Consider the following 12806-nt stretch of genomic DNA (forward strand, 5'->3'; position numbering starts at 1 on the left):
TGCCCCACTTCTCACAGAGATCACTCATCTGCACACTAACTAGGAGACTTGGGTCCTCTGACCAAGAGAAGACCCCAGTGCTCCTATTGGTTATGGGGGTTGGAGGCTCAAGTCCTCCCAGGGGGCTTCTCTCCCTTCCAGATCTCGCCCCCTCACAAGAGCACAGCTTCCTGCTGATGAGGCAGCAAATTTCCTATTTCATTTTCTTGTGGTGCTTGGGGATTGAACCCAGAGCCTCAGGCATCCTAGGCAAGCCCTCTACCACTGAGATACATCCCAGCCCAGCCCTCTACCCAATTTCCCAATTCTGGAGAGAGTTTCAGTATTTGTATTTTATAAATCTCTCTCAGGGGTCCTATCTCTCTATCCTTTGTATGGGGTCCCTGGGCGACCTGGGAACTCCCTCTCACTAGGAGGCTCCTTCTGGCTGAGCTGCCTCAGTTTATGGATAGAATCTCTGGAGGCGGGTCCCAGGCCCATCTGCACTGGGGGTTTCCATTCTCTCCCCTCCTCATGCTTCATGAAGTCCCCACTGGTGACTTCTCCACCCTATGGGAAATTCTCCCTGCAGTCCTTTTTGACCTGGGATACTGTGGGCCCCAGTCCTCCCCAGGATTGCTTCTGTCCTCAAGTCCTTGTGGGAATGGCACTGCCACTTTTCAGTCTCCCCTTTGAGTCACTGGGGAGACCTCAGAGTCCCTCTGGGTGAGAACACCAGCCCCTGTCCTGTTCTAGATCCCATCCTGTTTCAGATCCCATTCCGATGGATGTGCCTGACAGGTGACACTCACCGTGTTCCACAGGAAAGTGCTGTCCCTGGGCTGGGGTCACATTTGAGTCTTCATTACACATAGGTGATTGAGTGGGAAAGACGGGAATGGTGTCATGGATGGGTAACAGAGACCCCTTGTGCCTATGGACAAGGGTCACCTTGGTTCAGGGTCACCAAGGAGGGCTCCATGGAGAGCAGATGAATGAAGCAAAAGACCCTAGTCCAGGGGAATTTCCTCCAAGGAAAATCCAACAAAATCTGGTGAAAAAAGAAAGTGGGGGACACTATGTGCCCAAGCTTGTCCCTGTATCTAGAATCCTCACAGAAGCAAAGTGAAGCTGAACTTGATGTCACTGTTTCTAACTGATTTGAGAAACTCCTGGAGGAATATCCACATTCTTGGACTCCACATTCTTATATAATTAATCATTCCATGCATGATTCTGAACACATCTGCGAATCTCCACTTTCAAATAGTTCAAACCGCCCTTCATGCCTGATCCAAATACACCACCACACAGTGACCTTCCCTGATGCAATGACAGAAATGCAAAACTATTCTTTTGTGTCTTGGCAATTGGAAACCATACGTATGTTTCTTCTTGTCATTTTCTTCTTGATAAATCATCTTCTCCATGAAGGCAACAGTAATAATGTGCCTTTAATTTTGAATACAGCATTCTCCACATAATGCCTTGTGCACAATGCTCACAAATATTATGAAAAAAATAAAATCACATCATACTGCAAATCCAGATTCTAAAATTTTTCAAATTTCTCTGCTTAACTTGAATTGTTCAGTGACACAATCAGAAAGGCATGCTGCAAAGAATTAGTTGCTCACCCTAAGTGGATTCCTTTTTCTCTGCCATTGATTCACAAGACAATAAATAGTTGCTATTTTCTCTTTACATGCACCCTGTATAAAATCACTTCATCTCTTGAATGCTGGCTTCATGTCCATAGCATGTATTTACTGAGAGAGAGATCACACTTCCTTTCTAATCCTGTCATTCTAGCATCACTATTGACAGTGTCTGCTTTTCATTCCACAAAATGGTCCAAGTTTTATGGAAACCACTTGATGCTTTCTTTATACAGCACCTACTATTTACCAGCCTCCAGTGTGAATCTAGGATCCACATATGCTAAAAGAATTCATTGCTTCAATGTATTGCTTAAATTTGAGTCAGTGGAGAGCAATATCTAGCAATAAATGTATAAGAATGTACTAGTTTTTATATGTTGATTATACACATTGCAAATTCACTAAATTTATTTGTTGGTTTGAACAACTTTTTGATGAAATATTCAGGGCATTCTCTATACAAGATCATATCAGAAACAAACAAAGACAATTTAGATTCTTTCCTTCTCTTTCTTTCTCTCGTGAAATTTCTGTCTAGGACTTCTACTACTATGATGAAAAGAAGAGTTAAAGTGGAATCCTGGAGTTGGAAACAGCTGAATTAAAATGTGTGTGTGTGTGTGTGTGTGTGTGTGTGTGTGTGTGTGTGTGCGCAAGCAGATGGAGAATAGTGCCAACACAGTTGGGTGTCTATAATAGTTAACATCTCTGATGTGTGGATGAGGAATTTTCAAGGCGCTGGCCATGAGATTTTCATTGCTTATGTAGTTTGCGTTTTATAGGAGGTTCTAGAAATGGAAATGCCAACCTCTCTATGCAAGATCAATTTCACTCTAATGGGGCAAATTCCATATTGACTTGCTTTTGGCAAGGGTGAGAGAGACCAATGCTTGGACTCATCACCTGGCACTTGGTGGAAACAGCACACAGGCAGTGATGGTAGAGGGCTGAGTCTTTGCTCTAATATGACAAAGTTACTTGCCCTTTCTTGAACAGCTTGTTTCACTTAAAAACATGTCCTCCAATTCCACCCATGTGGTTGTAAGAATAATGATTTGTGTAATTCAAAAGAGGTGGAACAGGGGCTTTGGATGCTCTCCACAATGAAACATTATCTTTGAAATTGTACATTTACTCAATGTATACAAGTATGGAAATATCAGCTTGTCCTCTGCAGGTGTACAAAATTATTATGTCAATTAATAGGAAGAAAAGAAAGATAGAGCTGCTTTATAACTGCACTTCTCTTTATTTTTATTCAATTTCCTTCACTTCACACTCCAGTACATTTAAAACTTCAAATGCCATTGACGCAAATGTGGATGGTATTCCATAGGTTGATCGACTCATTAATTTCCAGATACAATGTGATTTTAGACTCATATATCTTTTGAAATTTTTATTTGTTCTAATTAGTCATACATGATAGTAGAATGCATTTATGCATTTTTAATATCATGTGTAAATGGAGTACAACTCTCATTCTTCTGATTGTACATATTGTAGAGTCACATTGTCATGCAGTCATATATATACATAAGGTAATATTGTCTATTACATTCTACCATCTTTCTTACCTTCATGCCCCTTCCCCCTGTTTCACTCCCCTCTACCTAACCTAAAAAACTCTCTGAAAAAGATAATCATGTGAAATAATCTCCATCATTATTTTCCAGATGCAATAGATTTTAAGGCTGGTGAAACTCAGGAAAGAGGAAGAAAAAACTATCAATTATATCTCCTTACAGTGAACCCATCAGGAATTTCTGATATTACATTTTACAAATTTTGGCACAAAATCAAAATTTGTTTTTTTGTTCAAAGGACATGGGGTAAATATTATTAAAGGGAACAAATTGCAAACCAAACTCTGTGTTTCATTGTGTTGCTCAGATTATAACTGTTTTTCTATATGTAGTTGTTGTTGATCTGAGTAACAAAAGTACACCAGTAACTTATTAGTATGAATTCAACCATTCATCTTCCTCCATGTTTTGGAACACCGGGTTAAATGGAGAGATGAGAGAACATTAATCTAAAGAGTGGAATCGTTGGCAATACATTCTTTAACTTTTTTTTTTCTCAAAAGTCCCTCCAAAAACGATGGATCAAAAGGAGCCAATGTGAATAAAGTTCAAAAAGCTCATGAGGAATATGGGAGGGGTGGGATCAGGTCTGAAAGCACACAGAACAAAGGAAACCCTTTCCAGATCCTGGAGCTATTCAATCTTCCTTTTCTGCCAACTACTCTGCTGGATTTACAACTGAGAGTTGAGGTTGTAGACTACTACATGCTTTTTAAGACAGGGTTTGTAATAACCTCATTCCATTTAAGAAATATCACTGATTAAGGAGTTTCTGAACAATCTTCTTTCATATGGCTTATTTTCCATGAACTTGTGTATGTCAGGAGAGGAGTAAAATTACTTAAAAATTATTCTTCCTGATTCAAGTAAGAATCCTCATCAATTTGTGGATCCACAGTTTTGGATTATGCAAGTACATTTGAAGGCTGCTTCACATTTTTTTAAAGCTTTACTGAGTTAAAGCTGAAGAACAATAAAATGCACATTTTCTTTTCTTGAGTGCTGGGGATCGAACCCAGGACCTTGTGCTTACAAGGCAAGCACTCTACCAACCGAGCTATCTCCCCAACCCCAAAAATGCACATATTTGAGGCATGCAGTTTGATCATGTTTGGCATGTATATAACCAATACAATCTTATCTTTCAAATATTTGAAAAAGTAATGAAGAGAATTTTATATTAAGCATTTGGTACCTTTTTGAAAAATATGAAATCATGCATACTCTTTCCTGCATGATTTATTACATTAGAACCTCATCCCCATATGTCAACCACTTCAAACTTAAATGGCACACAGATATATATCTCAAAGGTCAAGAAAGAAAGCACAAGAAAATTAAATACAAAATACTTCAAACTAAGTGATGACAAAAGCTTAAAATATGAGAATCTCTGGAGTGATATAGCACTCAGATGAACATTTATAACTTAAAGTACATGTATCAAAGGAATCTAGTTTAGCAATCAAATTATTTGCAAATTAGGTAGTAGGAAAGAAAAAAATAAGAGTAGGAGCAGAAACGTATGGAATAGAGAAGAATTTTTTTAATTATAGCTTGTAATATCAGGTTACAATATTCAAGTTTCTCTCCATCATGGGTCCTTATATGCAGAACCTTTGGTGTGCTGTCTCAAACAGATGACATTCTCATCCGTCCTAAGACAATAAGATTGACTGAAGGCTTTCCCACAAAGGTGCCATTCATGTTTTTTTCTCTCCACTGAGTGTGATTGTGCTTTCTAAGTTTAGGGTATCAAGAGAAGCTTTTCCACACAGGTTACCTTCTGATGGCCACTCACTAAGGTGAGTCATCTTCCATTTTTTAATAGTAGAGTGATGGTTGAAGACTGTGCCCACACAGGTGGCATGCACATTATTTGTCTCTAGTGTGTGTTCTCTCAAGCTGCCTGAGGCCAGATGATCGACTGAAGACTTTCTCACACAGATGACATTTGTGTGGCTTCTCTCCAGTATGTTTTTCCTCATGCTGTCTCAGGCCAGAGCAGCTACTGAAGGCTTTTCCACATAGATGACATTTGTATGGTCTTTCTCCAGTATGTGTTTTCACGTGATGCCTAAGACCAGATGATAGACTGAAGGCTTTCCCACACACATGGTATTTGTATGGCTTATCACCACTGTGGATCTCTGATGTGGTTTAAGGTAGCATGATTGACTGAAGGATTTTCCACACAACTGGCATTGATCCTTTTTCTCCCCGGGGTGTGTTCTTTGATGAAGTCTTACGTAGCTTGATTGGTTGAAGGTTTCCCACACACATTGCATTCATTGATTTCTCACCAGTGTGTGTTCTCTCATGTGTTTTAAGGTAACATGATTGACCATAGAATTTCCCACACAATTGGAATCAATATGGTTTCTCTCCAGTGTGGACTCTCTCATGTATTCTAAGGTAGCATGATTGGCCAAAGGATTTCCCACACAATTGGAATTTATATTGTTTCTCTCCAGTGTGTATAATCTGATGACGTCTAAGGTGAACTGATTTGCTGAAGACTTTCCCACACATGTAGCACTGATATGGTTTCTCTCTAGTGTGGTTTCTCTCATGTAGCTGAAGGTTATATAATTTACTAAAGGGTTTCCCACACAGTTGGCATCCATATGGTTTCTCTCCAGTGTGGATTTTTTCTAATGCCCTTTAAGGTTGCAAGAGTTCCTGAAGACTTTCCCACACACATGGCATTCATTTTGTTTCTCACGTATGTTGGTTCTCTCATGTTGTCTAAGCTCAATAAAGTAACTGAAGGCTTTCCCACAAAAATTACACTCACACATCATTTCCCCTGTTGTAGTTGCATTGAGTCTCTTTAGATCCGAGGTTTGATTCAAGGATTTTCTACATAGATGATGTTCATATTGAATCTCTCCAGGGTCCTTCTCTTTGCATTTTCTAGTATGTAAACTTTTCATATGACCCTTCAAGCATAGATGGCCTTCACATGGCATACTGCTATCACTTTTCTTGCTTCCTCTGAGGTAAAAATTGTCAGTGAGGGATTGTTCACAACTTTGGTTGACCCTGTGCATCTCTTCTGGGTGAGTAAAGAAAAGTCGAAGAGACGCAGTTGTGATATAGATCTTCCTCCAAGTTTTTCCATTCCAAGGAATGCTCCCGAAATTGAGATTTCTGTTTTGAAAGAAGATGAACCTCTCTTAATGATGTCCCATAGAAATGCATGAACAAACTTCTCTACATTTGAATCTTAGACACTTCCATTGTAATATGAAAACTAAAACCTTTCCACTTTTGATTCCATATGCATAGTACATAATTTCCAGGTGAGTCAAGTAATATTCATTTTCTACTATGCTACTTAAAGGTGCTCAGATTAATTTTATGAACATCAATGTTTCAAAGACTAGCTACGTGAAAAATGCTAATTGTTAAATTCTCAAAGAATGCAAACTATACAGAGCTTTTGGCTCAGAAATTGGGTAATGTCAACACATTTACAGCTATGAAGTTGTACTCAATTACTAATTTATTCTGCTGCCAGGTCTTAGATTTGCCTATTCAATGTTTCCATCCCTGAAACTTACCATTGACTTGTTGAGGGGGGGTGTCCTTCCTGTTCATAAGTGCTCTGCATATCCTTTCCTGTATTTGGCATGCACTTTCCTTGCCTAGAATAGTTGAAAACGCAAATTGGTAGCATTAAATTCAGAGAGAGACAAAGTTGAAAAACAACAATCTCATAAGCATATTTTTACCTCATTGACACTTTCACAGAGGAGATGTTTTAAATCAAGAGAAAAGAGTATGTAGGATGCTGGTAATTACAAAAGATTGTCAGGATAGACTTATTTTAAAAAGTGAAACGGAGAAAACTCTTTAAAGTAGAAAATCAGGAACAGAGATATTATGGAAATGACCTTCAAAAAATACATTAACATGTTTTTCCCTAAATGAAAATACAAATGTAAAACAAATAATAAATATAAAAGTAAAGGTGCTATGTCAACACATGGGACATATTGTCCTATTATCCATGGCTACATTTTAGACAACAGTGTTTATTTGATAGCTAGGTCAGTTAATATTTCCAAGCTGATTCTCAGTGGCCTAGCACCCTTCTGTGTGCAATCAGAAGTCGCTATTTCTCACCTGGACCCTAGCTTGAGGGAAACGCTATTCCTGCTACAATCCACAGAATTTCTGCTTGCCTCAGATGCAAAGTTATTCCTGATTTGCAAAACAGACACCGTAGTCATTGTAAGAAATGAAACTTTTTTTGTTTTTTGTTTTTTTTGTTTTTTGCAGTGCTGGGGATTGAACCCAGGGCCTTGTGCTTGCAGGCACTCTATCAACTGAGCTATATCCCCAGCCCAGGAAATGGGTTTTAAGATTTCTTCCAAGAAATGTGCATTATCATCAAGTCCATGAAGATGACTTAGCAAAAATGAACAGAATCTAGGAGGTGAGAGAAAACATTTAACACAGGAAATATTGAAGGTAGACTATTCCCCAAAGAGGCAGGACTGAAGCACAGTGACACTCATGACCACATTCAAAGAATGCTGAATCAACAGACCTTTCAGAAAGTTCATGTCTCCACAAAATACGACTTTCAAGTGGAATCCAAGATAAGCACCACAAAAATATTCAAAATTCTCCTGTTTTCAGTATTTTCTCCTTAGGCACAGTGACCATATAAGTATCACTTTTTGTAAATATTAGATCTATTTATGGATTTGAAATTGTTCAAGCAGATTTAATTTCAATAAGTTTGTGAAATTGTGGTGTGGACCACATTCTAGTGTGGTGCATAGTGAATTGTATAATGTTGATGGACTCACCAAGTGAGACTAGATGATTGATGACTTCCAGCATCACTGATCTGTGTAGCATTTTCTCAGGTGGGTCCAGCATGGCCCAGTCTTCTTGGGTAAATCTTACAGTTACATCTTCAATGGTCATCAATTCCTAGAACATTATTGACAAGCAAGTTTAGACAGAGCAATTCTTTCAAATTCCCAAAAGAAGGGTTGAGAGAACAGCACTGAGGCAGAAGGAAACTCGGTGTTCATGGAGACCAAACTGTTTAGGGCACCAACCTACTCATTTCCAGCACCCAACACTCTTACATTTGCAACCCAGAGACATCCAACATTGAATTCATAGAATTTATAGTAAAGGAATATGACATGATATAGCATCACAAACCATGAAAACATTTCAATGGCTGGTAATTATAACTTTCAGACAGACAGGTTATAATAAGATTTTCACTTGAAACATTTTGAGTAAACTCTTTTAAATTTATTTTTATTGTAAACAAATAGGATACATGTTGTTTCTGTTTGTACATGGAGTAACAGCATACCATTTGCATACTCATACATTTACATTGGGTAATGATGCTTGATTCATTCTGTTATTTTTTCCTTCCCCCCCAACCGGCCCACACCTCATTTCCCACTATACAGTCACTCCTTCCTCCATTCTTGCCCCCCTCACAACCCCCATTGTGTGTCATCATACACTTATCAGTGAGATCATTCACCCTTTGGATATTTGAGATTGGCTTATCTCACTTAGCATGATATTCTCCAATTTCATCCATTTGCCTGCAAATGCCATAATTTTATTATTCTTTATAGCTGATTAATATTCCATTGTATATATATATACCACAGTTTCTTTATCCATTCATCAATTGAAGGACATCTAGGTTGGTTGCACAATCTGACTATTGTGAATTGAGCAGCTGAACATTGATGTGGCTGTATCTCTGTAGTATACTGATTTTAAGTCCTTTGGCTATAGGCCAAAGAGTGGGATAGCTGGATCAAATAGTGGATCCATTCCAAGTTTTCTAAGGAATCTCCACACTGCTTTCCAGAATCTCCACACTGCCCACCAGCAATGTATGAGTGTACCTTTTTCCCCAAATCCTCTCCAAAATCTATTGTTGCTTGTATTCTTGATAATCACCATTTTAATTGGGGTGAGATGGAATCTTAGAGTAGTTTTGATTTGCATTTCTCTTATTACTAAAGATGGTGAATATTTTTTCATATGTTTGTTGATTGCTTGTAGATTGTGTTCTGTGAAGTGTCTGTTCATATCCTTAGCCCATTTGTTGATTGGGTTACTTGTATTCTTCGTATAGAGTTTTTTGAGTTCTTTATATATGCTGGAAATTAGTGCTCTATCTGAGGTATGAGTGGCAAAGATATTCTCCCACTCTGTAGGCTCTCTCTTCACATTGCTGATAGTTTTCTTTGCTGAGAGAAAGTTAGTTTGAATCTATCCCAGTTATTGATTCTTGCTTTTATTTCTTGTGCTATGGGAGTCCTATTAAGGAAGTCTGATCCTAAGCCAACAAGTTGAAGATTTGAGCCTACTTTTCTTCTATAAGATGCAGCATCTCTGGTCTGATTTCAAGGTCCTTGATCCATTTTGAGTTGAGTTTTGTACAGGGTGAGAGATAGGAGTTTAATTTCATTCTGATGCATATGGATTTCCAGTTTTTCCAGCACCATTTGTTGAAGAGATTATCTTTTCTTCATTGCATAATTTTGGCACCTTTGTCCAGTATTAGAAAATTGTATTTATTTGGGTTTGTGTGCATGTCCTCTATTCTGTACCATTGATCTACCTATCTATTTTCGTGCCAATACCATGCTGTTGTTGTTACTATTGCTTTGTAGTATAGTCGAAGTTCTGGTATTGCTATACCCCCTGTTTCATCTTCCTGCTCAGGATTGCTTTAGCTATTCTGGGTTTCTTATTCTTCCAGATGAATTTCATGATTGCTTCCTCTATTTCTGTAAGGTATATCATTGGGATTTTAATTGGAATTGCATTGAATCTGTATAGCACTTTTGGTAATATGGCCATTTTGACAATATTAATTCTGCCTATCCAAGAACATGGGAGATCTTTCCATCTTCTAAGGTCTTCTTCAATTTCTTTCTTCAATGTTTTGTAGTTTTCATTGTAGAGATCTGTTACCTCTTTGGTTAGATTGATTCCCAAGTTTTTTTTTTTGTTTTTTTTTTTTTTTGAGGCTATTGCAAATGGAGTTGATTTCCTCATTTCCCTTTCAGCTGTTTCGTCACTTGCATATAAAAATGCTTTAGATTTATGCATGTTGATTTTATAGCCTGCTATTTTGCTGAATTCATTGATGAGGCCTAGAAGTTTTCTGGAGGAGGTTTTTGGATCCTCTAAATATAGAATCATGTCATCAGCAAATAGTGACAGCTTAAGTTCCTATTTTCCTATTCGTATCCCTTTAATTTCTTCAGTCTGCCTAATTGCTCTGGCTGGAGTTTCGAGGACAATGTTAAATAGAAGTGGTGAAAGAGGACATCCCTGTCTTGTTCCTGTTTTTAAAGGGAATGGTTTCAGTTTTTCTCCATTAAGAATGATGTTGGCCATGGGCTTAGCATAAATAGCCTTTACAATGTTCAGGTATGTTCCTACTATCCCTATTTTTTTTAGTGTTTTGAGTATGAAGAGGTGTTGTATTTTGTCAAACACTTTTTCTGCATCAATTGAAATAACCATATAATTCTTATCCTTAAATCTATTGACATGATGGATTACGTTTATTAATTTACGGATGTTAAACCATCCTTGCATTACAGGGATGAACCCCACTTGATCGTGGTGCACAATTTTCTTAATATGTTTTTGGATACAGTTTGCCAATATTATGTTAAGGATCTTTGTATCTATATTCATCAAGGATATTGGTCTAAAATTTTCTTTCATTGATGTTCTTTTCCTGGTTTGGGTATGAAGGTGATATTAGCTTCATAGAATGAGTTTGGTAGGGTACCTTTCTTTTCTATTTCCTGGAATACTTTGAGAAGCATTGGAATGGGTTCTTCTTTGAAGGTCTTGTAGAACTTGGCTGAGAATCCATGTAGTCCTGGGCTTTTCTTGGATGGTAGATTTTTAATGGCTTCTTCTATTTCATTGCTTGATATTGATCTGTTTAAATTGTGTATGTCCTTCTGGTTCAGTTTGGGAGGAGCATATGTCTCTAGAATTTTGTCAATGTCTTTGGTAGTTTCTATTTTGTTGGAATACAGATTTTTCAAAGTAGCTTCTCATTATGTTCTGTATCTCAGTGGTGTCTGTCATGATATTTCCTTTTTCATCACGAATTTTAGTAATTTGAGTTTTCTCTCTCCTTCTCTTTGTTAGTGTGGCTAAGTATTTGTCTATTTTGTTTACTTTTTAAAAGAACCAAATTTTTGTTTTATAAATTATTTGAATTGTTTATTTTGTTTCAATATCATTGATTTCAGCTCTGATTTTAATTATTTCCTGTCTTCTACTACTTTTGCTGTTTTTCTGTTCTTCTTTTCCTAGGGCTTTGAGCTGTAATGTTAGGTCACTTAGTTGTTGGCTTTTCATTCTTTTTCTGGAATGCACACCATGCAATGAATTCTCCTCTTAGTACTGCTTTCATAGTGCCCCAGAGATTTTGATATGCAATCAGTCAGCCTGGGGTTCCAGTGATAGGATGCATTCAGTTGGTCTGGGGATCCTGGTGGCAGGGAGCAGTCAATTCATGTGAGGGCCCCAGAGGAAGGGAGTGATTGGTTGGGCTGAGGGATCCAAGAAACAGATATCCTCTACTTGAAACCAGAGTTACGAAGTGATAAGGAATGCGGCCTACCTCTAGTCCGCCATCTTGGATTTCCTAGTACATTAATCTTATTTAAATTATTTATGGGGCTGGGGTGATAGCTTAGTGGTAGAGGGTTTGCCTACTGTGTGGGAGGCATTGGGTTTGATTCTCAGCACCACATAAAAATAAATAAAATAAATTATTTATGACCCTACAGGAGTAATGGCATTTGGGTGGAGAAATCTGTACACATGATACATGAAAATTAGAAGGAACATTATCTTAAACATAATTGAAATCTTATTCTAACTGGTGCCACTGCCCCCTTGATATTTCTGCCAAAGACAGGTAGGCTTATTCCCAAATGACATCCTTTGAATTTTCAAAACCATCATGGAAATTAATCAGGAAAAACTTCCAACATGACTTGGTTCATTGAGAAGAGAAGGAATTGAAATGTATCTTTTTCTTGGTAATGTGGTTTAAAATGGAGAAACACTTTTAATAAATGCAAACAGTACTCCCTTTGAAAGATTACCAATATAAAACTGTGCATGGCTCAAATGCTAATTAGAATGTGCACATACACAAAAAACAAACAAGACTTTGTCCTGTATTCTTCATTTTCCATGTTTTATGAGACCTAATTCAAAAGTATTCCCATCACACCAACCGAGCAGAACTACCAAAAAAGTTGGTTTGTTGGTTTGCTTTGACTAACTGGAGTCCTCAGGATATTCCTGAACAATCCTGATAATCAAATGAGATTCTATGCTCCTGGGATCTGCAAATCAGAGAAAGAAGTCAAGGAGTCTCTCCCAGAAGGGAACCGATCAGACCCAAAATTCTTAATGGATTTCAGTGCTTAGAGGTGAATGGTGGAATTGACACTAAGTCAGTGGGCATCATGGAAAGGCTGAGCTGTAAAAGGTCTGGAAACTTGGAGAAGACTGTCATTTGAAG

Source organism: Sciurus vulgaris (assembly GCF_902686455.1).
Source record: "Sciurus vulgaris genome assembly, chromosome: 5".
In the NCBI taxonomy this organism is placed as follows: domain Eukaryota; kingdom Metazoa; phylum Chordata; class Mammalia; order Rodentia; family Sciuridae; genus Sciurus; species Sciurus vulgaris.